Genomic DNA, 22,807 nt, shown 5'->3' on the forward strand with positions numbered 1-22,807 from the left:
AGAAACCTTGATGAGTGGATGGGCAACAAAGTTTACCTAGGGGATCACTTCAGTGGCTCTGCTGGACAGAGGCACATGGAATTAATCTAAGGGGACGGCGAAAGCCAACACATTCTGGCTAGGCTTATCGGGCAGATAGCCTAGTAACCCACCTATGAACCTATGTTCGAGTGCATTCACTGTTGCAGTCCTGGTGTTCATGTTTCACTGTTGCAGTCATTACATTTGGGTTATCCTGCTGGCAGGTTGCCCTCAGTCTGCCTGAATTCGAAAGTCTTGGGTCCTGCATCGGTTGCTGTCACCTCTTCCCTGATGTCAGGTCGTCAGGGGTATAAATGATGCAGCCGACACCATTTTCTCCAGTCTTTCTTGCCGCGCGGTGCCCGAAGCAGAAGCAGTTCGCAAATGCCGGTCGGCCGACTCCTGAGATTTTCGTATTAGAGTTTCAGATCCGAAGTCTTCATTAAAAGCTAAGTACCCCGTTGCGGAAACTTTTTTCTTGCTCCAGACTGATGTCAGAAAAAGTTAATTGTATTTCTTGTGGGAAGCAAATACCTCATAAGGACTTTCATTCTTACTGTATTCCTTGCATAGGCCCTGACCACGACGTTTCTGGTTGTTGGTTTTGTGCTAGATTTAACCAACGCACTGTTATTTTGGACAAAAATTTAATTATACAATGTCATCGGATAGCCATCCGACTACTGGAGTTCACAAAAAACGCAAAGAAAAAGACAGGCAACAAAGGTCCAAAACCGACGACGAAGCTTCTCCTAAGCAAGTCGCCGGTTCTCAGTGAGGTGCTTTCACAGCCCCTGACGCCCGCTACTTTAGAGGCGCAGGCCGCTACCGACTTCCATGTGGAGTCGGCCAGGCCAGTGGAAACTCAAGGTATTGGAGCCTCGGACATTATTCCCTCAGATGGGACTGGAGCCGCAGAGCAGGCATCGGCTTCTAAGAGTGTATTCAGACCTAAACAATGATATATTAAACCGACTTCAAAGGCAAAGAAACAAGTTCACCAGCCACATGGACAGGCCTCCATGCCCAAAAACAGATGCTCAAAATGGCCGAAGACTTAATTGCCTTGATCAGGGGTTCCCATCCCCCTCCTGATAAGAGGCCTAGGCAAGAGACGGACTATGAATCTTCAGATCAGGTTTCTATTTCTTCTGACTCCTCTTCTGATCAGGAATATTCTCTTCCACCATGAGGATTCTGATGCTGAAGAATCAATTCCTTCAGCTTCTCCTCGTGAGGACTACTCTTTTGAGGAAACCTTGCATACCATGAAGGGAGCACTTACACTGGGAGAGCCAAGATTTTTCAGAATCTAAGAGGCTCAGAGACTTACTTTTACTACCTCAACACAGGCCTCTAGCTATTCCACCTGTTAGACATTGTAGATTGTGTTCTCTGAGTCTAGTCTAACCCCTGACTGCTTACCTCCAGCTCCTGTTAAGCCGGACAGATACTACAGGGTCCCTAACTCATAAATTCCTTTTCAAAAACCCTACTGCAGACCCAAAAACTATTTCTCAGGGTCCTAAATGGGTCAAGGCTTACACTGCAAAAAACATACTCCCTCTGACTGATTCTAGGGCACCGGATAGATGGGGAAAAAAGATTTACACATCTGCTACCTTGGCTATAAGGGACTTAAATTGCCAGTTTCTTATGCTCAAATATCAGCAATATATCATGACACTGCTTAAACAAAAAATGATGGCACATTCTGAATGTGCAGAAAACAAAGAAATGCAGGATTTATTGCATACAGCTGAACAAGTTGGAAAGCATACTTTGCAATGTGGTTCTGATTCTCTGGAGGCCTCCTCCAGGGCCGCTGTTACGGGTTCTGTCATTAGGAGGCATGCATGGTTGAAGGAACAAAATCTGCCTGACCATGTTAAAGCAAAATTATTAGATGCTCCATTACAACATGATACCTTGTTTGGTGTTAAGGCAGAAGAGGTGTTAAAGAAAATGGAGGACAAAGCTAAATCTATGCAAACGGTCAAGGATTTCTTACAGGTACAGCCACCTAGATTTAGCAGACACTGGCCTACGGAGAATTGGTCCTTTCCAGTCTTAGACAGACCTCAAAGGGGCAGATCCAGACGCCCTAGAGGCAGATCACAGCTGCAAGGTTCCTACAGGCCTAAGCAATGGAGTGCTTCTACCTCCAAAGGTGGAGAAGACAAATCACAACCATACAGGAAACAGTCCCAATGACTTCCCCCTGCCTGCACCAAGCACTTCTCTTCTGGCAGCACCCTTAGGGGGGAAACTAGCACTTTTTTCCACAAAATTGGCACATTATAACCCAGGATAAATGGGTTCTAGACAGTGTCACAAGGCAACAAGTTTCATTTTCATACCCTGCCAAGGGCAAACTGTTGGCCAGACCTGCCAAAAAATCAATGGGCAGAGGCTCTAAAACAAGTCACAGCTCTCATGGACATGAGGGCTATTCAACAAGTGCCACAGCAAGAGTAGGGACAAGGATTTTACTCAAGACTGTTCTTGGTACCCAGAAAGGACAAAGCATGGAGACCAATACTGGACTTATCTATTCTAAACACTTTCCTGGTTATGCCAAAATTCAAGATGTTGAACTTGCAGCAGCTTCTGCCCATGCTGGGCAGCAAGGCTTGGCTCGTGACTTGAGACCTAAAAGAGGCATTCCTGCATGTCCCAATCAGACAATCATTGCAGAAGATACCTCAGATTCAAGGCAGTCTCAAAGCATTACCAATTCTCTGCACTGCCCTCTGGCTTATCTACTGCGCCCAGGGTCTTCACAAAGTGCCTGGTACCAGTAATTGTTTACTGCAGACAAAGAAGAATACAAATATATCCTTACTTGGATGACTGCCTCATACAAGCAGAGAACAAGGACATTCTACTACAGCATCTGACGTTTGTGAAAATACTTTTAACATGCCTAGGGTACACAGTCAACAAAAAGAAATGAAAACTAGTACCCTCTCAAGAGATAATATTCCTGGGTGCAAGCTTAAATACAACTGCCCAGATGGCTTATCTCACTCCAGACAAACAAAGGCAACTGACTACCTATTTCAAGGAAATGGCAACAAAGGCCCAGTTATCTGCAAGAAAAATTCTGCAGGCTTTGGGCTTCATGGCATCCTGCATCTTACTAATTCCATATGCAAGACTGCATATGAGGAAAATTCAGTGGTACCTAAAAAGTTTCTGGACACAACATTGCCACAGCATGGAAACCATGATTACTCGAATTCCCTGCCTGCAACAGGAGTTTCGATGATGGGCAAAGGCTGGTCACCAAAACAAGGGACAGCCATTCTCACTACCCCCAGCCAGGCAGAGCCTAACGACAGATGCATCAGATTATGCCTGGGGGACACACATGGCAGGAAGAGGCATTCAGGGCACCTGGTCCACAAACCAAAAGCATCTACATATCAATCAAAAAGCGATGCTAGCTGTTCAAAATGCCCTGACAGCCTTCAAGGACCTACTTCATCCGGGACAACTACTGATAAAGACCGACAATACCATGGTCATGTGGTACATAAACAAGCAGGGGGGCACTCATTCTTATCCCCTTTGCAGACTAGCCATGGCTTTATGGGACACAGCTTTGACTTACCAAGTTCATCTGCAGGCACAATTCCTGCCAGGAAAGGAAAATACTCTGGCAGACGAACCAAGCAGAAACCTCATGGATCCCCACGAGTGGCACCTGGATCTACAAGTCTTCAGCATGATAACAAAGAAATGGGGATGTCCGGACATAGATCTATTAGCCTCCCCTCAAAACAATCTGCACAAGGACTTATCACAGACAAGCTTGGAAAGTGGACACCTTATCTTTCAACTGGACAAACCTATCAGTATATGCCTTTCCTCCACTGCCTCTCCTCCCCAAGGTACTCCTAAAGGTCAGGCAGGAGAAACCAAAAATGATTCTGATTGCCCCAGACTGGCCACGCCAGTACTGGTATCCGATCTTAAGGAACTTGTCCCAATGGCCAGCCTGGACCTTACCTCAAATACCTCATCTACTGTCCCAGCAAAACAATCAGGTTCTGCACAGCCAACTCAGGACCCTACACCTGGCAGCATGGCGGATAATGTAGCCATACAAACCACACCTCTCAGTAAAGCTGTGATGGATGTCATTTTAGAAGCCAGAAGACCTAGTACTAGAAAATCCTATGCTGCAAAATGGAAGAGATTTTGTGCTTGGAACCAAGCTCAAGGAACTGATACAGCTGTCCCAAATATTCCTCAGATTTTGCAATACTTAACTGAGATGCTGGACAAAGGCCTATCTTTTTCATCAATTAAAATCCATGCTCCGCCATTTCGGCTCATTACAATACAGAGCCACCACTCTCTTCTCATCCTTTATTAAGGCGGTACCTCAGAGGAGCCAAAAACTTAAGGCCTCCAAGGAGAACGCCAATACCTGCATGGGACCTCAATTATATCTTGGAAAAATTCACCTTACCTCCTTTTGAGCAAGCTGCTACTGCGGATATAAAGTTCTTATCTTGGAAAACAGCTCTGCTCCTAGCAATAACTTCTGCAAGATGAGTTTCAGAGCTGCAGGCTCTCATGGCTGTGGAACCCTTTATCATTTTTTTGTCCAGACAAGGTCTCTCTCAGAACAAACCCTACATTTATGCCTAAGGTTATATCCAGTGTAGCCCTTAACCAAACTATTCATTTGCCAACTTTTTGTCCAAATCCACAGAACAAGGGGGAGAAAATTCTGCATTCTTTGGACGTACACAGACAACTTAGATTCTACTTGGACAAAACTAAATTTTTCAGAAAAACAGAACAATTACTAGTGGCATATGCCACAGCATCGCAAGGAAAGGCCATCTCCAAGGAGACTGTTTCAAAGTGGATAGGTCACTGCATTCGTTTCTGCTACTCACAGCATGGCAAACCAGTGCCTAAGGGCATTAGGCCACATTCAACCAGAGCTGCAGCCACTTTTGCAGCCTTTCTCAGGGGAGTGCCAACGAAAGATATTTTAGAGGCTGCTACTTGGAGTTCAGTGCATACCTTTACAAAACATTACGGTCTGCCTCTTTACTCTAAATCCAGGGCAGGCTTTGCCACTGCTGTTCTGCAGGGCCTCATAGCCGCTCCTACCTAATGCTGTTTAGCTCCAGCCCCCCCAACTATAGCTTTGGGACTCAACCCAAATGTAATGACTGCAACAGTGAAACACGAAGAACATAGTACAGTTGTGTACACTTACCATAAATGTAGATGTTAGTGTATTCACTGTTGCAGTCCAAGGTACCCTCTCGCCATCCCCCTTATTTTTGCTGGAACTTATCTTTACTTCTCTAATCTATACAACCTATGTGGTGTATTTGCTTATCGATGAAGATAAAGCTTATTTTGGTGCATGTATGTTTTATTTACATAATTTTAGCCTACCCTTTTGGGGGGCACCTGATAACTGGGGCAAGAAAAACTGAAGAAAATTGCATCGGCTGCATCATTTATACCCCTGACGACCTGATGTCAGGGAAGAGGTGACAGCAACCAACACAGGACCCAAGACTTTGGAATTCAGGCCGACTGAGAGCAGCCTGCAAGCAGGATAACCCAAATGTAATGACTGCAACAGTGAATACACTCGAACATCTACATTTATGGTAAGTGTACACAACTGTACTTTTACCCTCCCTCCAGCCCCCTGTTTCTCTCTTACTATATACCTCTGCTTTCTTTTACTATACTTAAAAGCCTTTTTGGTGTATTTGCTTTTGGTTGGAGGTATATTTTTGTGTTTTTAATTTTACTTGCTCCCCATTTGGGGGAACCTGACATCTGGGGCAAGAAAAACTGATGTAATGGTGTTGGCTGCATGTTTTATACCCCTGAGGACCTGACGTCATGGAAGAAGGGACAGCATCCGACGCAGGACCCAAGACTTTGTTAATCAGGCAGGCTGAGGGCAACCTGCCAGCAGATTACCCAAATGTAATAACTGCAACAGTGAATTCACTCGAACATCTACATTTATGGTTAAGTGTACACAACTGTACTTTTTGGCTTATTTGTTGTTAATTTAACCACCAGCACCAGCTTACCAAGCACAAGCCTACCCAGTGAGTCTCAGTGCTTTGAACTTTACCCCCAGCTGCAAATATACCCAAATATTGTCACTGCTGATGTTACATTTCTGCTAAAATTGCTTGATATTGGATTTCTCATCACAAGGCTTTCTAGCCCATAAAGCCTTTGAATATTTTTCAGCACACATCAGGCAAAGCCTCTGCAGATTGATGGGCCTGGCAATTGTCCAGGTAAAGCAAGTAGCTCAGACTACAGTCCTTCTACTCTGCAACACCCTTTTGAGTGGGAGATCAGGAGGAGTGCCAGATTTCTACATTGTGGGCTGTCAGGACTCAGGAGTCCACTTAAGGGCATTACCTAGTTCAGGTGGCTGCAAGGTTTTCAGAAGGTATGGAAGAGGAAGAGTATTCCCCATCTCCATTTCCCCACATCAAAATCCTGATTTTACAGATACATCCAGGCACTTGGAGCAGTCCAGATAAAGGTGAAAGCTCTCCGAAGCTTTTTTACTAGAGTAGGTTGCAGAAAACATGTAGTGCAATGCAGCAGTCTGAGTGGTGACGTGTCTGATGGGCATTCTGAAAGTTGCAACAGAGTGAACAAGGGAGCATTCATGTGCCATTACTGCTGAACCTAGGAAAGGAATGGATTCTGTCTCTGTCTCGGTCGGTGCCCAAACCCGATGTGGGTAGTCATTGCGTGCTATAAACAAAGACTCTGTTTTGGTGGTCTCATTTGGTCATCCCTCCTACGTAAAGAGTGTAGGGCCGTGTACCTGCTTGCAAGTAAATGTTTCTATCTTCTACCCACAGTTCAAGTCTACCGGTATAGATGAAACCATGCTTGATCAAGTGCAGCAGACTGCTTTCGAGATGCCTGACAACTATAAAGTGTCATCTAGAAGTACAAGCCTCATCAGTGACTTTTTTTTCTGCAGGATTATGGTCATATTGACATACAGCACTGTTTATGGGGTAGCAAAACCTGGCATAGCCGTGCAGCACAATTGTTGGCTGTGCATAATCTCATTCACTGATGATAACCAAAGCAGCCCATTATTGGCACATCATTTAAAGGGCTCCTGCTGTTTCATCCAAAAGTGGATAACCTTGTTAGAAATGTAAAGAAAAAAGAACAGTCCTTTTCATCTTCAGATGCAAGTTCAGTTCTCCAGAGTGTATCTAACAGAACGCTGAGGATGCCAGCACCTGCAGATCTATGGCAAGACATGTGAGATACTGACAATAAGGCCATTCCAGGACCTCAAAGATGCTGTCCTGAGGCCGGGGTTATTGTAGGTGACAAGATGGCATTGGATAGATGTTTCTATTAGTCTGTTGCAGTATTCTTAAGGGGGGAGTTTTCTGCTGTAGGCGACTTGACGTCAGTCAGTATGCAAAAGTCTTTCACTACTGTAAGGTGTGTGGTGCACATAAGCTGCTCTCGTACATAGAACATAAGTGACATATGCACACACCTACCTTAGAACTTCTCTGCCACCTGTCTGAACACCACCTTTGAATGTCAGTCTGCTCGCCGAGCTGTTAGCTGTATTCCAGCGATTTTCTCAGATAAGTGCCCTGTTGGGGAAATCTTGTTTCTTTTGCTACTGCTTTGTGGTAAGGTTCATGTCATCCAAAAAAAGGTAAATACCAATGTGGAAGACAAATTCCACATAAAGGTAGCCATCACCAGTGTTTGTTCTGCCCTAGGGCCTACCTATAACCAAAAATCCTGTCTCATTTGCCAGGCCTTTGTGCCCAGGATTCGAAGAAGTAGACTTTCCTCAGTAGCCATTTATTCGGAAAACCAGTGTTTAAAGTTACTAGCTAAAAGCGTGACAGTGAGATCCTCAGGGCCCGAAGTCAAGTCAGTCATGAAGAGGAATGCCAAAAAGCCAAGGCCTGAAAATTCCACTGCGCCTCTTACCATGGAAGTCTCTCCTGAGGAGGATGAGAGCTTGGAGATATGTATGGTTCCTGGTTGCAGTTCACAGGCCAAACCCAATGTCTGACCACAGGCAACTGTCTCGGATGTACATGGGAAACCAAGGCTCGTGATAACCAAAGGCCCTAAGGGATACATAGGATCCTGGTGAGTGAGGAAATTCATTTGGATTTTATTGAATGTAGGCCTACATCCGGGCCTCCTACATTACAAAGGGCAGACCTGCATTAAAGCAAGCAGAAGTCTAAACACTTGATGTTCTTTGTGTTTCACTGTTGCAGTCATCACACTTGGGTTATCTGCCTGCAGGTAGCCCGCAGCCGGCCCGAATACCAGAGTCTTGGGATTTCTGCGTCGGATGCTGTTGCCTTTTCCATGGCATTAGGTCGTCAGGGGTATAAAATATGCAGCCGATGCCATTACATCAGCTTTTCTTGCCACGCGGGAGCATGAAGCAGAAGCAGTTTGCAAGTGCCAGTCCGCCGCTTCCCGAATTTTTCATTTTTCGAGTTTCAAACCTGAAGTCTTCTAAAGCTAAGTAACCCCGTTGGGGATTCTTTTTTCTTGCTCTAACCGATGTCAGAAAAAGTTAACAATTGTCTTGCCTGTGGAAAGCAAATACCTCACAGAGGTTTTCATTCTTACTGTGTCACCTGTTTAGGCCCAGACCACGACGTTCCTCGCTGTTGGTTTTGTGCCTTGTTTAATGCCCGGACTATTCGTCATCAATCCATCTTTGTTGCTAAATTCTTTTGCTCTCGTTCTCCATATTCCGAAATGGCTTCGGTAAGCCGTCCGACTACCGATCTTCTGAAAAACGTAAGGATAAAGACAGACCGCATAGGTCCAAAACTGCCGACGATGCTTCCGTTAAGCTTGTCACCAGTCTGCCGGTACTAGTGAGGTGCTTTCGCAGCCCCTGATACCCGCTTCTACAGATTCGCAGGCCTCTGCTGAGACTCATTCAGAGTCCGGTATGCCGCGAGATGCTTCTTCAATTATGGAACCTGCAGATGTCTCTACCGTGGATGTGTCTGGAGCCGCTGTGCAGGCACCGGCTTCTGAGGGTGTGTTCCAACCTTCCAATGTTTGTATTAAACCTACTACTTCGTTTCAGACTAAAATGACAGAGTTTCTCAGGCCCAGAGTTCGCACTACACCTAGAAAACCTAAGACCAAGCGCATGCTCAAGCTCCCATGCCACAGAAACAAATGCTTAGAATGGCTGAAGACCTTATAACTAATCAGGGGAAGCCAGCCTTCCCCCTCTAAAAGACAAAGAATTGATTTCCCTTCTGATTCAACAGACCATGAGTCCGATGACTCTGATCCCTCTGATTACCAAGGGCATACCATTATCTACCTATGAGGATTCAGATGCAGAGGATTCCATTCCCTCTGCCTCCCCTCCAGAAGATTTTTCTTTTGGTGAAACCTTGCATACCTTAAGAGAGCACTTCCGCTGGGAATGCCAGGACTACCCATAGTCCAAGAAGAGACTCAGAGAATTTTTAGACTTGCCTCAGCACAGGCCTCTAGCTATACCCCCTGTCCTGGATATCGTAGATGATGTTTTCATGGAATCCAGTCTTACTCCTGATACTTTACCTCCAGCTCCTAGAAAGCCTGACAGGTGTACTATAAAGGGTACCTGACTCTCACAAATTTCTCTTTAAGAATCCCACTGTGGATCCAGAGACCATTTCCCAGGGTCCTAAAGGTATTAAGGCTACTACAGCCAAACATCCTACCCCTTGGGACAGGGATTTGAGGGCTCTAGACGGATAGGGCAAGAAGGTATATACCCCTGCAGCTCTTGCCTTCAGGGCTTTAAATTGTCAGTTTCACATGTTGAAGTACCAGCAGCATATTATGAAACTAATTTAACAAAAAATGTTGCTTCCAGATTTTCCAGAAAACCAAGTCAGTAAACATACTTTGCAGTGTGGTTTTGATGCCTTAGCAGCATCTTGCAGGGCTGCTGTCACTGGGTCTGTACTGAGAAGGCATGCTTGGCTGAAAGAACAAATCTTGCCAGACCATGTCAAAGCAAAATTACTAGATGCCCCATTAAACCAGGAACGTTTGTTTGGCACAAAAAACAGAAGAGGTTCTTAAAAAGATGGAGGAAAAAGCTAAATCTATGCAAACTGTTAAAGATTTCTTACAAGTACAGCCACCTAGGTTCAGTAGGCATTGGCCTTCAAAAAACTGGTCCTTTCCAGTCCCTACCAGGTGTTCTCAGCCCAAACCCAGGAGCAACAGACTACCAAGGCTACAGTCTCATGGTACGCAGAGATCTAAACAATGGAGTGCTCCCCCCTCAAACAGTGAATGGTAAGCCACCACCTTATGGAACTAATTCACAATTACTTGGCTATCATCCTTCCCAGCCATGCCCAAGTACTTGCACCCCTAGTAGGAAAACTCGCCCTGCATGCAAAAATCTGGATGTCCATTACCCAGGACCAATGGGTCCTAAACATTGTATCCCAGGGATACAGATTCTACTTCCACTCACTGCCAAACCCAAATGGGTTGCCAGACCTTCCTCCAATCCAGTGGGCAGAGGCTCAAAAGCAAGTACTTTCTCTTCTCAGTGTCAGGGCTATTCAACCTGTTCCAATAGAGCAAAGAGGGACAGGCTTTCTACTCCAGACTATTCCTGGTGCCCAGAAAAGAGGGCTCTTGGCGTCCTATCTTGGACCTGTCCATTCTCAACACCTTTCTGGTGGTCCCAAAATTCAAAATGCTTACACTACAACAGATGCTTCCTATGCTAGCCAAGGACTCCTGGCTAGTCACCCTCGACCTAAAAGAAGCTTATCTGCACATCCCCATAAGGGAATCTTGCAGGAAATATCTACTTTTCAGGGCAGGCCGTATGCACTATCAGTTCTCTGCACTTTCCTTTGGCTTATCTACTGCACCCAGCGTATTCACAAAGAGCCTGGCTCCAGCTATTGCATACTGCAGGCAGAGAAATATTCAAATTTATCCATACCTGGACGATTGCCTGATTCAGGCGGACAGTCAGGAATTGCTACTTTAGCACCTGGCATTTGTAAAGAGACTTCTAACTTCTCTGGGGTACATCATCAGCAAAAAGAAATCACATCTGGTGCCCGGCCAAAAGATTGTATTCCTGGGAGCAAGCTTGAACACAACTTCCCAGATGGCATTCCTTACTCCAGAAAAGCAGGTTTATTTGACAAACTACTTCAAACTAATGGCCACCAGAACCCAGCTGTCTGCAAGAAAAATACTGCAGGCCCTAGGGTTCATGGCCTCATGCATTCTGCTAATTCCATATGCAGGACTGCATATGAGGAAACTTTAGTGGTACTTAAAAAGTCTCTGGTGCCAACATTCTCAGGACCTGGAAACAATTATTCCTATCATTCCTTGTCTAAGGGCAGAGTTCCTTTGGTGGACAGAGGCTTGCAACCACAACAAGGGACTCCCTTTCACTTAACCCCTCACCGCCCAAACCCTGACAACAGATGCATCAGACTATGCATGGGGGGCTCATATGGCTGGCAAATGCATTCAAGGCAAATGGAGCCCAGGACAAATTCATCTACATATCAGTCAAAAAGAAATGTTAGCTGTACAGAATGCTCTTGACAGCCTTCAAAAACCTTATCCTTCCAGGGCAACTCTTGGTAAAGACAGACAACACCACAGTTATGTGGTACATAAACAAGCAGAGGGGGAACTCATTCCTACCCACTCTGCAGGTTAGCCATGGCCCTGTGGAACACAACCTTGAACAAGCAAGTGCACCTACAAGCTCAATTCCTGCCAGGCAAACAAAATTCACTGGCAGACGACTTAAGCAGAAATCTACTGGGCCCACAATAGTGGAAACTGGAACCCAACTCATTCAAACTTCTAACCCACAGGTGGGGGACACCAGAGGTGGACTTCTTTGCCTCCCCCCCCCCCAAAACCATCAATGTAGCAAATTTTGCACCAGAATTCCCCGCAGCCAAGCATTGAAAGTGGATGGCTCTATCCTTTACATGGGAAAACTTGTCAATTTATGCCTTTCCCCCTCTGCCCCTCCTCTCAAAAGTGCTACTCAAGATCAAACAGGACAAACCAAAGACAATCCTTATTGCTCCGGACTGACCATGCCAGCACTGGCACCCACTCCTATGCAGTCTGGCAGCAGTGCCACCCTGGCACCTACATCAGACCCCCTCCCTGCTGTCCCAACAGGAGGGACAGATTTTGCACCCTCAGCTGCAAACCCTGAACCTTACAGTCTGGCTTATTCCCTGAATACGCCACCAGCAAGCCTCAGCAAACCGGTGCTGGACGTCATCCTTTAGGCCAGACGGCCTAGTACTAGGAAATCCTATTCAGAAAAATGGAAAAGTTACTGGTCTTGGAGCCAGTCTCAAGGAAATGACACCACTGTGCCCACCTTACCTCAAATCCTAGCAGAGCTGCTCCACAAAGGCCTATCCTTTTCTTCTATTAAGCTTCATGCCTTGGCCATCTCAGCTCATTATAGTACTGAGCCACCTCTCTCTTCTCACCCTCTGGTCAAACAGTTCCTGAGAGAAGCTAACAATTTAAGACCCCCGAGGAGAGCGCCCACCCCTGCCTGGGACCTTAACTTTGTACTAGAAAAGCTCATGCTTCCCCCTTTTGAGCCTGCTGCCGCAGCACAGTTAAAATTCCTCTCTTGGAAAGCAGCCTTTTTTCTAGCCATCACTTCAGCATGAAGAGTGTCTGAATTGCAGGCATTAATGACTGTGGAACCCTTCATTATTTTCCATGCTGACAGGGTTTTCCTCAGGACTAACCCATCTTTAAGCCCAGAGTGGTATTAGGTGTAGCTCTAAACCAATCCATCCATTTCCCAACCTTTTTCCCTAATCCTCAGAATAAAGGGGAAAGGATCCTGCACTCCTTGGACGTGCACAGGCAACTCCGGTTCTCCCTTGACAGGACTAAGGCTTTCAGAAAATCTGACCAGCTGCTAGTCAGCTTTGCTACAGGGGCAGAGGGCAAGGCCATTTCAAAGCAAACCATTTCCAGATGGATAGCACATTGCATCCATTTCTGCTACAAGCACCATGGAAAACCTACCCCACATGGGATCAGAACTCATTCCACTAGGGCTACCTCAACTTCTACAGCATTTCTCAGGGGAAGTCCCTACCAGGGACATCCTGGAAGCTGCAACCTGGAGTTCTGTACACACCTTCACCAGGCATTACCACTTAACTGTCTTTTCTAAATCCAGAGCTAGATTTTCCACAGCAGTCTTACAAGGCCTGCTAGCCAGCCCTACTATTTCTTGACTGCCTCCACCCTTCCTCAGCATTGAGAATCGAACCAGGTGTGACGACTGCAGCAGTGAAACACGAAGAACATAGTACAGTTGTGTACACTTACCAGAAATGTAGATTTTTGAGTGTATTCACTGTTGCAGTCCTGGTTACCCTCCCTCCAGCCCCTTGACTCTTCTATGCTTTCTACCTATCCTCCTTTTGGCCATATGTAATTGATGTGGTATTTTCTTTTTACTGGAGATGTTCCACACCATGTAATTGCTTCCTATTTTAGGATCAGCTCTGAGCCCTTTCTTATTTGCAATGGTGATGGACAGGTTGACAGACGAGATCAGACAGGAGTCCCCGTGGACTATGATGTTTGCAGATGACATTGTGATCTGTAGTTAGAGTAGGGAACAGGTGGAGGAGACCCTGGAGCGATGGAGGTATGCTCTAGAGAGAAGAGGAATGAAGGTCAGCAGGACTAAGACAATATATGTGTGTGAATGAGAGGGAGGATAGAGGAATGGTGAGGATGCAAGGAGTAGAGGTGACGAAGGTGGATGAGTTTAAATACTTGGGGTCAGTAGTTCAGAGTAATGGTGAGTGTGGAAGAGAGGTGAAGAAGAGAGTACAGGCAGGATGGAGTGGGTGGAGAAGTGTGTCAGGAGTGATTTGTGACAGACGAGTACCTGTAAGAGTGAAAGGGAAGGTCTACAAGAGGGGTAGTGAGACCAGCTATGTTATATGGGTTGGAGACAGTGGCATTGACAAAAAGGCAGGAGTTTGAGCTGGATGTGGCAGAATTTACAGATGTTAAGATTTGCACTGGGTGACGAGAGTGGACAGGATTAGGAATTAAGTATATTAGAGGGTCAGCCCAGATTGGAAGGTTTGGAGACAAAGCTGGAGAGGCAAGATTACGTTGGTTTGGACATGTGCTGAGGAGGGATGCTGAGTATATTGGGAAAAAGATGCTAAGGATGAAGCTACCAGGTAACAGGAAAAGAGGAAGGCCTAAGATAAGGTTTATGGATGTGGTGAGAGAGGACATGCAGGTGGTTGGTGTGACAGAGCAAGATGCAGAGGACAGGAAGAAATGGAAACAGGTGATCTGCTGTGGCGACCCCTAACGGGAACAGCCGAAAGAAGATGATGATTTTGGGGGCTCCTGACATCTGGATCAAGAAAAACTGATGTAATGGCATTGGCTGCATGTTTTGTACCCCTGACAACCTGACGTCATGGAAGAGGCGACAACATCCGACGCAGAAATCCCAAGACTCTAGTATTCGGGCCGACTGAGGGCTACCTGCAGGAAGATAACCCAAGTGTGATGGCTGCAACAGTGAATCCACTCGAACATCTACATTTGTGGTAAGTGTACACAACTGTACTTTCTCTGCACTTCCCTTTGGCTTATCCACTGCTCCCAGAGTCTTCACAAAATGCCTGTCTCCAGCCATTGCCTATTGCAGACAGAGAAAGATTCAAATATACCCTTACTTGGACGATTGCCTGTTTCAGGCAGACAGTCAGGAAAAGCTGTTACAGCAGCTGACATTTGTAAAGAACCTTCTAAACTCCCTGGGGTACACTATCAATAAAAAGAAATCAAAACTAGTCCCTAGCCAAAAGATTGTATTCCTGGGAGCAAGCTTGGACACAGCATCCCAGAATGGCATTCCTAACTCTGGAAAAACAAGCCTATCTAACAGGCTGCTTTGCTGAAATGGCCACCAGATCCCAGCTATCTGCAAGGAAAATCCTGCAGGTTCTAGTGTTCATGGCCTCTTGCATTCTACTAATTCCATATGCCAGACTGCATATGAGGAAACTTCAGCAGTACTTAAAAAGTCTTTGGTGCCAACATTCTCAGGACCTGGAAACCATCTTTACCTATCACACCTTGTCTAAGGACAGAGTTTCTTTGGTCGGCAGCAGCATGCAACCACCACAAGGGACGTCCCTTTACACAACCCCACACCCTAAACATAGACTCATCAGACTATGCCTGGGGGGCACATCTGGATAACAAGTGCATTCAGGGCCACTCTAGCCCAAATCAAATGTATCTGCACATCAACCAAAAAGAGATGCTAGCTGTTCAGCATGCTCTGACAGCTTTCAGATCCCTACTCTCACCAGGACCCCTGCTAATAAAAACAGACAACACCACAGATGTTCTTCGTGTTTCACTGTAGTCATCACATTTGGGTTATCTGCCTGCAGGTAGCCCTCAGCCAGCCTGAATACCAGAGTCTTGGGATTTCTGGGTCGGATGCTGTCGCTAATTCCATGAAGTCAGGTCGTCTGGGTATAAAACATGCAGCCGACACCATTACGTCAGTCCTTCTTGCCATGCGGTGCCCGAAGCAGAAGCAGTTTACAAGTGCTGGTTGGCCGACTCCTGAAATTTTCGTTTTCGAGTTTCAGACCTGAAGTCTTTTAAAAGATAAGTACCCCATTGGAGATCCTTTTTTCTTGCTCTAACCGATGTCAGAAAAAATAATAATTGTCTTGCCTGTGGAAAGCAAATACCTTCTAGAGATTTTCATTCTTACTGCATCATCTATTTAGGCCCAGACCACAACATTCCCTCGCTGTCAGTTTTGTGCCTTGTTCAACGCCCGAACTATCCGTCGTTGGGCAGTTCCGTAGAGGGGCCAAAATTTTAAGAACCCCAGGAGAGCTCCCACTCACTCCAGCCTGGGACCTTAACTTTGTATTGGAAAAACGTACACTTCCCCCCTTTGAACCGGCTGCTACAGCAGAGTTAAAATTCCTCTCTTGGAAAACAGCCTTACTGCTAGCCATCGCTTCAGCAAGAAGATTGTTTGAGTTACAGGCCCTTATGGCTGTGGAACCCTTCATTATCTTCCACGTGGACAGAGTTTCCTTCAGGACAAACCCATCTTTTATGTCCAAGGTGGTGTCTAGTGTGGCTTTAAACCAGTCCATTCATTTGCCTACTTTTTTCCCTAATCCTCAAAATAAAGGGGAAAGGATACTGCATTCTCTAGACGTGCACAGACAGCTTAGATTCTATTTGGACAGGACTAAGCCGCTCAAAGTCTGACCAGCTGCTAGTCAGCTTTGCTGCAGGGGCAGAGGGGAATGCCATTTCAAAGCAAACCTTATCTAAATGGGTAGCACACTGCATCCATTTTTGCTACAAGCACCATGGAAAACCTACCCCACAGGGGATAAGAACACATTCCACTAGGGCTACATCTGCCTCTACTGCATTTCTCAGAGGAGTCCCTACCAGGGACATCCTGGAAGCTGCAACCTGGAGCTCTGTACACACTTTCACCAAGCATTACCACTTGCCTATCTTTTCTAAATCCAGAGCTGGGTTTGCCACAGCAGTCTTACAGGGCCTGATTGCCAGTCTTAATGCTTCTTAATCTACTTCCACCCTTCCTTAACTTTGGGAATCAACTCAAATGTGATGACTGCAACAGTGAAACATGAAGAACATAGTACAGTTGTGTACACTTACCATAAATGTAGATGTTCGAATGTATTCACTGTTGCAGTCCTGGTTACCCTCCCTCCAGCCCCCTGTTTGTCTTTGCTTTCACCTGTCCTTTTTGGTTTGGCATATCTTATACTATGTGTATTTGCTTTTTGCTGGGGGTGTTCCTTCCACACCATATAATTGCTTCCTATTTTGGGGGCAGCTGACATCTGGGTCAAGAAAAACTGACGTAATGGCATCATCTGCATGTTTTATACCCCTGATGGCCTGACGTCATGGAAGAAGCGACAGCATCCGGTGCAGAAATCCCAACACTCTGGTATTCAGGCCAGCTGAGGGGTACCTGCAGGCAGATAACCCAAATGTGATGGCTGCAACAGTGAATACACTCTAACATCTACATTTATGTGTACACAACTGGACTTTGTGGTACATCAACAAGCATGGGGGAACCCACTCTTACCACTCTGCAGGCTAACCATGACCCTGTGGAACACGGCCTTGGACATGCATATTCATCTGCAAGCTCAATTCCTGCTAGGAAAACAAAACTCTCTGGCAGACTACTTAAGCAGAAATCTATTAGACCCACACGAGTGGCAATTAGACCCCAGCACTTTCAGCCTTCTAACCCAGAAGTGGGGGACCCCCGAGGTGGACTTTTTTGCCCCCCCCCTACAATCACCAGATCAGCAAAATCTGCACCAGGTCACCTCATAGCAGGGCCTGGAAAGTGAATGCCCTATCCTTCCAGTGGGTAAACCTCTCAATCTATGCCTTTCCTCCTCTGCCTCTTCTTACAAGACTATTACTCAAGATAAGACAGGACAGACCAAGGGCAATCCACGCCAGCACTGGTACCCACTACTGTGCAGCCTGTGACTCGTGCCACCATGCACCTACCTCAGATCCCAACTATCCTCACTCAGCAGGAGGAGCAGATATTGCATCCACAACTGCAAACCTTGAACCTTGCAGCCTGACTTATTCCTTGAATTCTCCCTAGTGACCAGCCTAAGCAAGCAGGTGCTGAACATCATTCTTGATGCCAGAAGACCCAGTACAAGGAAATCCTATGCTGATAAGTGGGAAAGGTATTGTTCCTGGATTCATTGTAAAGGAGCGGACACAGCACTGCCCTCCTTACCTCTAATCCTGGATTACCTAGCAGAACTACTCCACAGAGGCATATCCTTCTCTTCCATTAAGATCCATGTCTCTGCCATCTCGGGTCATTACAACACTGAGCCACCTCTCTTCTGTCACCCCGTTCTCATCATACAGTTCCTGAGAGGGGCCAACAATTTAAGGCCACCAAGGAGAGCCCCCACCCCTGCCTGGGACCTTAACTTTGTACTGGAAAAGTTCACGCTCCCCCACTTTGAGCCTGCAGCGTCAGCAGAGTTAAAATTCCTCTCTCGGAAAACAGCCTTGCTTCTGGCCATCACTTCAGCTAGAAGAGTGTGTGAGCTACAAGCACTTATGGCTGTGGAACCCTTCATTATTTTTCATGCTGACAGGGTCTCCCTCAGGACTAACCCTATTTTTATACCTAAAGTGGTGTACAGTGTAGCTCTAAACCAATCTATCCATTTGCCAACCTTCTTCCCTAATCCTCAAAATAAAGGGGAAAGGATCCTGCACTCTTTAGACATGCACAGACAGCTCCGATTCTACATGGGTAGGACTAAGCCCTTCAGGAAATCTGACCAGTTACTACTATGTTTTGCACCAGGGGCAGAGGGTAAGGCCATATCTAAACAATTTCCAAATGGATACAACACTGTATCTATTTCTGTTACAAACACCATGGAAAACCAACCCCTCAGGGGGTCAAAACATATTCCACTAGGATAACTTCTACCTCTACAGCATTCCTCAGAGGAGTCCCTACCAGGGACATTCTGGAAGCTGCTACCTGGAGTTCTGTTCACATTTTACTACCTGCCTATCTTTTCCAAATCCAGGGCGGGTTTTGCAACAGTAGTCCTACAGGGCATACTAGCCATCCCCAACTCTTCTTGACTGCCTCTACCCATTCTTCAGCTTTGGTAATCAACCCAAGTGTGATGACTGCAACAGTGAAACACAAAGAACATAGTACAGTTGTGTAGACTTACCATAAATGTAGATGTTCGAGTGCATTCACTGTTGCAGTCCTTGTTTTCCCACCTTCCAGCCCCCTTGTCTCTCTCTCCTTCTCTGTCTCTGTTACTCACCTTTTACAGGGCTGCTGGTATTTACTTTTTACTGGTGGTGTTTTTTCCACCATAACGTAGCTCCCTACTTGGGGGGCTCCTGACATTTGGGGCAAGAAAAACTGATGTAATGGCGTTGGCTGCCTATTTTTATACCCTGACGACCTGAAGTCAGTCCTGGAGCGACAGCAACCAACGCAGAAATATTAAGTCTCTGGTATTTGAGCCGACTGAGGGCTACCTGCAGGCGGATAACCCAAGTGTGATGACTGCAACTGTGAATACACTCGAACATGTGCATTTATGGTAAGTCTACACAACTGTACTTTCTCTGCCTTACCCTTTGGACTTTCTACTGCACTAAGGGTATTTACTAAATGTCTTACCCTTGTGATTGCCCACTGCAGGCTTCAGTGCAGCCACGTTTTCCCTTACCTGGACTGTCTTCTCCTTATGGCAACCTCCACAGAGATCTTAGAGCAAAACATCCTCTTTGCCATTTCTCTTCTACAAAGTCTGGGATTCACCATAAACAAAAAATCAGATGTCTGCTTATGAAGGCATTAATCACTCATCTTTGGTTTGTCTACATACCCGTTAAACTGTTTTAAGGGAAGATCTGAAGTAGGCACTTCATTTGTCAGCAACCTTTGGGATACGGATCCGAGCTGGCAACTTCTACCACAGCATAGATCCGAGCTCCTAGCACCTCCCTTTGCCCATAATCTCCTGCCAACCCTGACTGACCTCAGATCTAGTTTGCCGCGCTTCAAGCTACAAGCTAGGTTCCTGAGCTCCTGGTGGATCGAAATTTCTGAGGAAAAAAATTGCTAAATTTCTTCCTTTTTTTCTGTTGCTGGGAGTGAGTGTGAGTGATTAGGTACCCTATAGCCCTTTTTAGCTAACTAAATTTTATTTTTTTTATAATCCTTTTCTCCTCCCTTCCTCGCTGGTCGTAGTGTGTGTGTGTGTGTGTGTGTGTGTGTGTGTGTGTGTGTGTGTGTGTGTGTGTGTGTGTGTGTGGTGTGTTTAGGGGCCTAGTGAGTGTGTGTTCCTTTTTAAAATGTCTGAGGCCCCTAAAGCCATTTTTTCTAAGTGCACCAAGTGTGGCCATAAGCTTTCACCGGCGGATGGCCACACTCGGTGCTTTAGGTGCCTTGGGGTTGAGCACCTCTCCTCTGGATGCGCGATTTGCGTGGCGTTCAACCCCAGGGCACTTAAGGACCGGAGGTCGAAGCTGATTCTGGCGGGCCTTTTGCCCCCAGATCAGGCTCCGGCCTCCGGTACTTCTGTGGCCACTATCCAGCCCTCGGTGGCAGCCACTCCTGCCCCCCTCCCTCCAGTCAGGACTCAACCTCCCGCTTCGGCTCCGGAGGAGAGGGAGGCCAAGAAAGACAAGCGGAGAGAGAAGCACCATAAGCGGCGGGCCGAAGACTCCTCCTCAGCCCCGCCCGCCAAACGGGCTTCTCCCTCCAGGGCTTCTGGATCACCTCCTCCTCGGATCCGATCCCCTTGCTTCTCTCCGGGACCCGAGGAGGGGGTGAACCGGTCCTCGTCGAGGTCATCGAGGCGACAGTCCAGGCCTGCCTCGGTGGCCTCTTCGAGGCCCACTTTTAGCATGTTGGATGCAGACATGGACCGGATGATGAGGAGGTTCATCCAGGCCCAGCTGCAGATGGGAGTGCTCTTGCCCCCCCCTTCCAGGGGGGAGCTCGACCCCATTCTTTGCTCCAATCGCTCCTTCTCCGACCTGTTTTCCGGGTTCGGAGCCGAGCCGCATTGGATCCGGGGGTGGTCGGAGCCGACAGTGCTGGGCACTTAGGCTCCGACTGTTCCCTCGAGTTTGTCGGATCCGACCTCTCAGAGCTGTGGCCAGAGCTTCAGATTCGAGGGATTCGGTGTGCATTCGGCTCCGTCCCTGTTGGGGCACGCGGGTCCTTCGGATCCGATGGTCTCTGCCCCGGGTCCGGTCCCCGCTTCGGATCCGGGTGGGAGTCGACTCAAGGATACTACCGAGGGCGGCTCCCCCTCGGCTTTTGCTGCGGTGGAGAGGGCACTGTTGAGTGCATCCGGACCTCCGGTCCTGGCTTCGGCTCCCCCCTGCACTCCATCTCAGCTGGTCCAGGCTCCCATCACCCGGCCTTTGGGGCAGCCTGCTTCATCGCCTCGGGATGTTCCTTCGGAACATGACATTGCCGGTGAGACTTCCTCGGACAGAACCCCCCCCCCCCCCCAAGGAGGTTCCTCACAAGTCTAAGTGTAAGAGGTGGCACGTGGACTCCCCTGAGTCCCTTACGGAAGATACAGACTTGGATGAAGGGGAAGGCTTCCCATGGTCACCCCCCGAGGATGTCTCCTTTGGAGACATCATGGAAATGCTTAGGATCAGGGGGGGTTGGTCTGGCCCCAAGTCTTCCTCCGATGAGTCCGTATTCCTAGAGGCGTTCGAAGCAGGGCCATCTACCTTTTGGGTGTCCCCCCCCGACCCCCTGGTGGACCTTATTGCCACCAGGGCTTGGAGGGAGCCGGACACTGTAGAGCCAGTCCCCAAGCGTCCGGACAGGAACTTGAGTGCCCCCACAGAGAGAACCCATTGGAGCAGTGGTCCCCCTGTGGATGCCATGTTGGTGGCGGCGGCCACCAAGAGAGAGTTGGCTCAGGAGAGCCCCACGGTCCATCCACCAAGCAAAGAGTCTCGTGCGATGGACCGCCTTGGGAAACGGGCCTTCAGTTCAGCAACCTTCTCAATGAGGGCGCTGAACTATATGGCACACATCATCTGGATGCAGCGGGATCTGATCAAAGAATGCGCTGCCTCCCCCCCAGAGTCCATGTCGGAAGGGGACAAACAACTGTACTCCTCCCGAATGTCCACTCTACGGTCCATTGATAACACCTCTATGTGGCTTTTGTCTCACGCCACTGAGGGAGCCGCTAGAGCTGGCGGAGTCGGCCTGGTCATGAGGCGACAAGCCTGGCTCCGACATTGTGACTTCTCGGAACCCTTTAAGGCGTCATTCGCAAATGCCCCCTTTGATGGTTCTGCTGTGTTTGGCAAAACCGTTCGCGACACTTTAGTCCAGAGCGAGAAAGACGGGAAGATGTCTGCCGTCGGAGTCCGCTTCTCTGCTCCCCAGAGGTCCTTTTCTAAGAACCAAAAGGGTCTGAAAAAGATGTGGTTCCGGAAATCACATCAATCCCAGTCTGCTCCGGATAACCAGTCCTCTCGTGGCAGAGGAGGACAGGGAGGATGCCGCCCTAGAGGCAGAGGGGGTCCCAGGAATTTTGGGTCCAGAGAACCCTTCTCTGAGAGGCCCACGCAGAACCCCTGAGGGGTTGCCTGGCTGCTCCACTCTGGAGGCAGTCGGAGGGCGTTTTTCGAGGCACCTAGCAATGTGGGAGTCCATAACAAATCGCTGGGTGCTTTGCATCATATCCAGAGGTTACCAAATTCCCTTTATTGTAACCCCCAAAACCAGAAACCTCCCCGACGTACCACCCAGTCAGAGGGAGGCGACTGCTGCAGAAATTCAGCAGCTTTTACAAAAAAGAGCCATCCAATGCATCCCCCCAGATCAGCTCGGATCAGGGTTTTACTCCAGGTTCTTTCTGCTGCCAAAAAAGACGGGGGACTTGAGGCCCATCCTCAACCTCTCTCTCTTGAACCTGGCAGTACCCAAAGAAAAGTTCCGGATGGTTACACTGCAATCTATTCTCCCCCTGTTACAGGAGAACGACTGGATGTGCTCGATAGACCTCAAGGATGCGTGCTATCACATTCTAGTGGACAG

The 22,807-nt window shown here is 47.5% G+C and overlaps 1 protein-coding gene across 1 annotated transcript in view; it reads left to right on the forward strand.

The window, feature by feature from the left end:
• ASXL1 (ASXL transcriptional regulator 1) overlaps positions 1–22,807 on the forward strand; it is a gene marked incomplete in the record, with an annotated part of 1,368,406 nt that overhangs the window by 1,196,825 nt on the left and 148,774 nt on the right.

This window comes from Protopterus annectens, chromosome 12.part0 (assembly GCF_019279795.1).
Source record: "Protopterus annectens isolate FY-2018-M chromosome 12.part0, PAN1.0, whole genome shotgun sequence".
Lineage (NCBI taxonomy): Eukaryota > Metazoa > Chordata > Ceratodontiformes > Protopteridae > Protopterus > Protopterus annectens.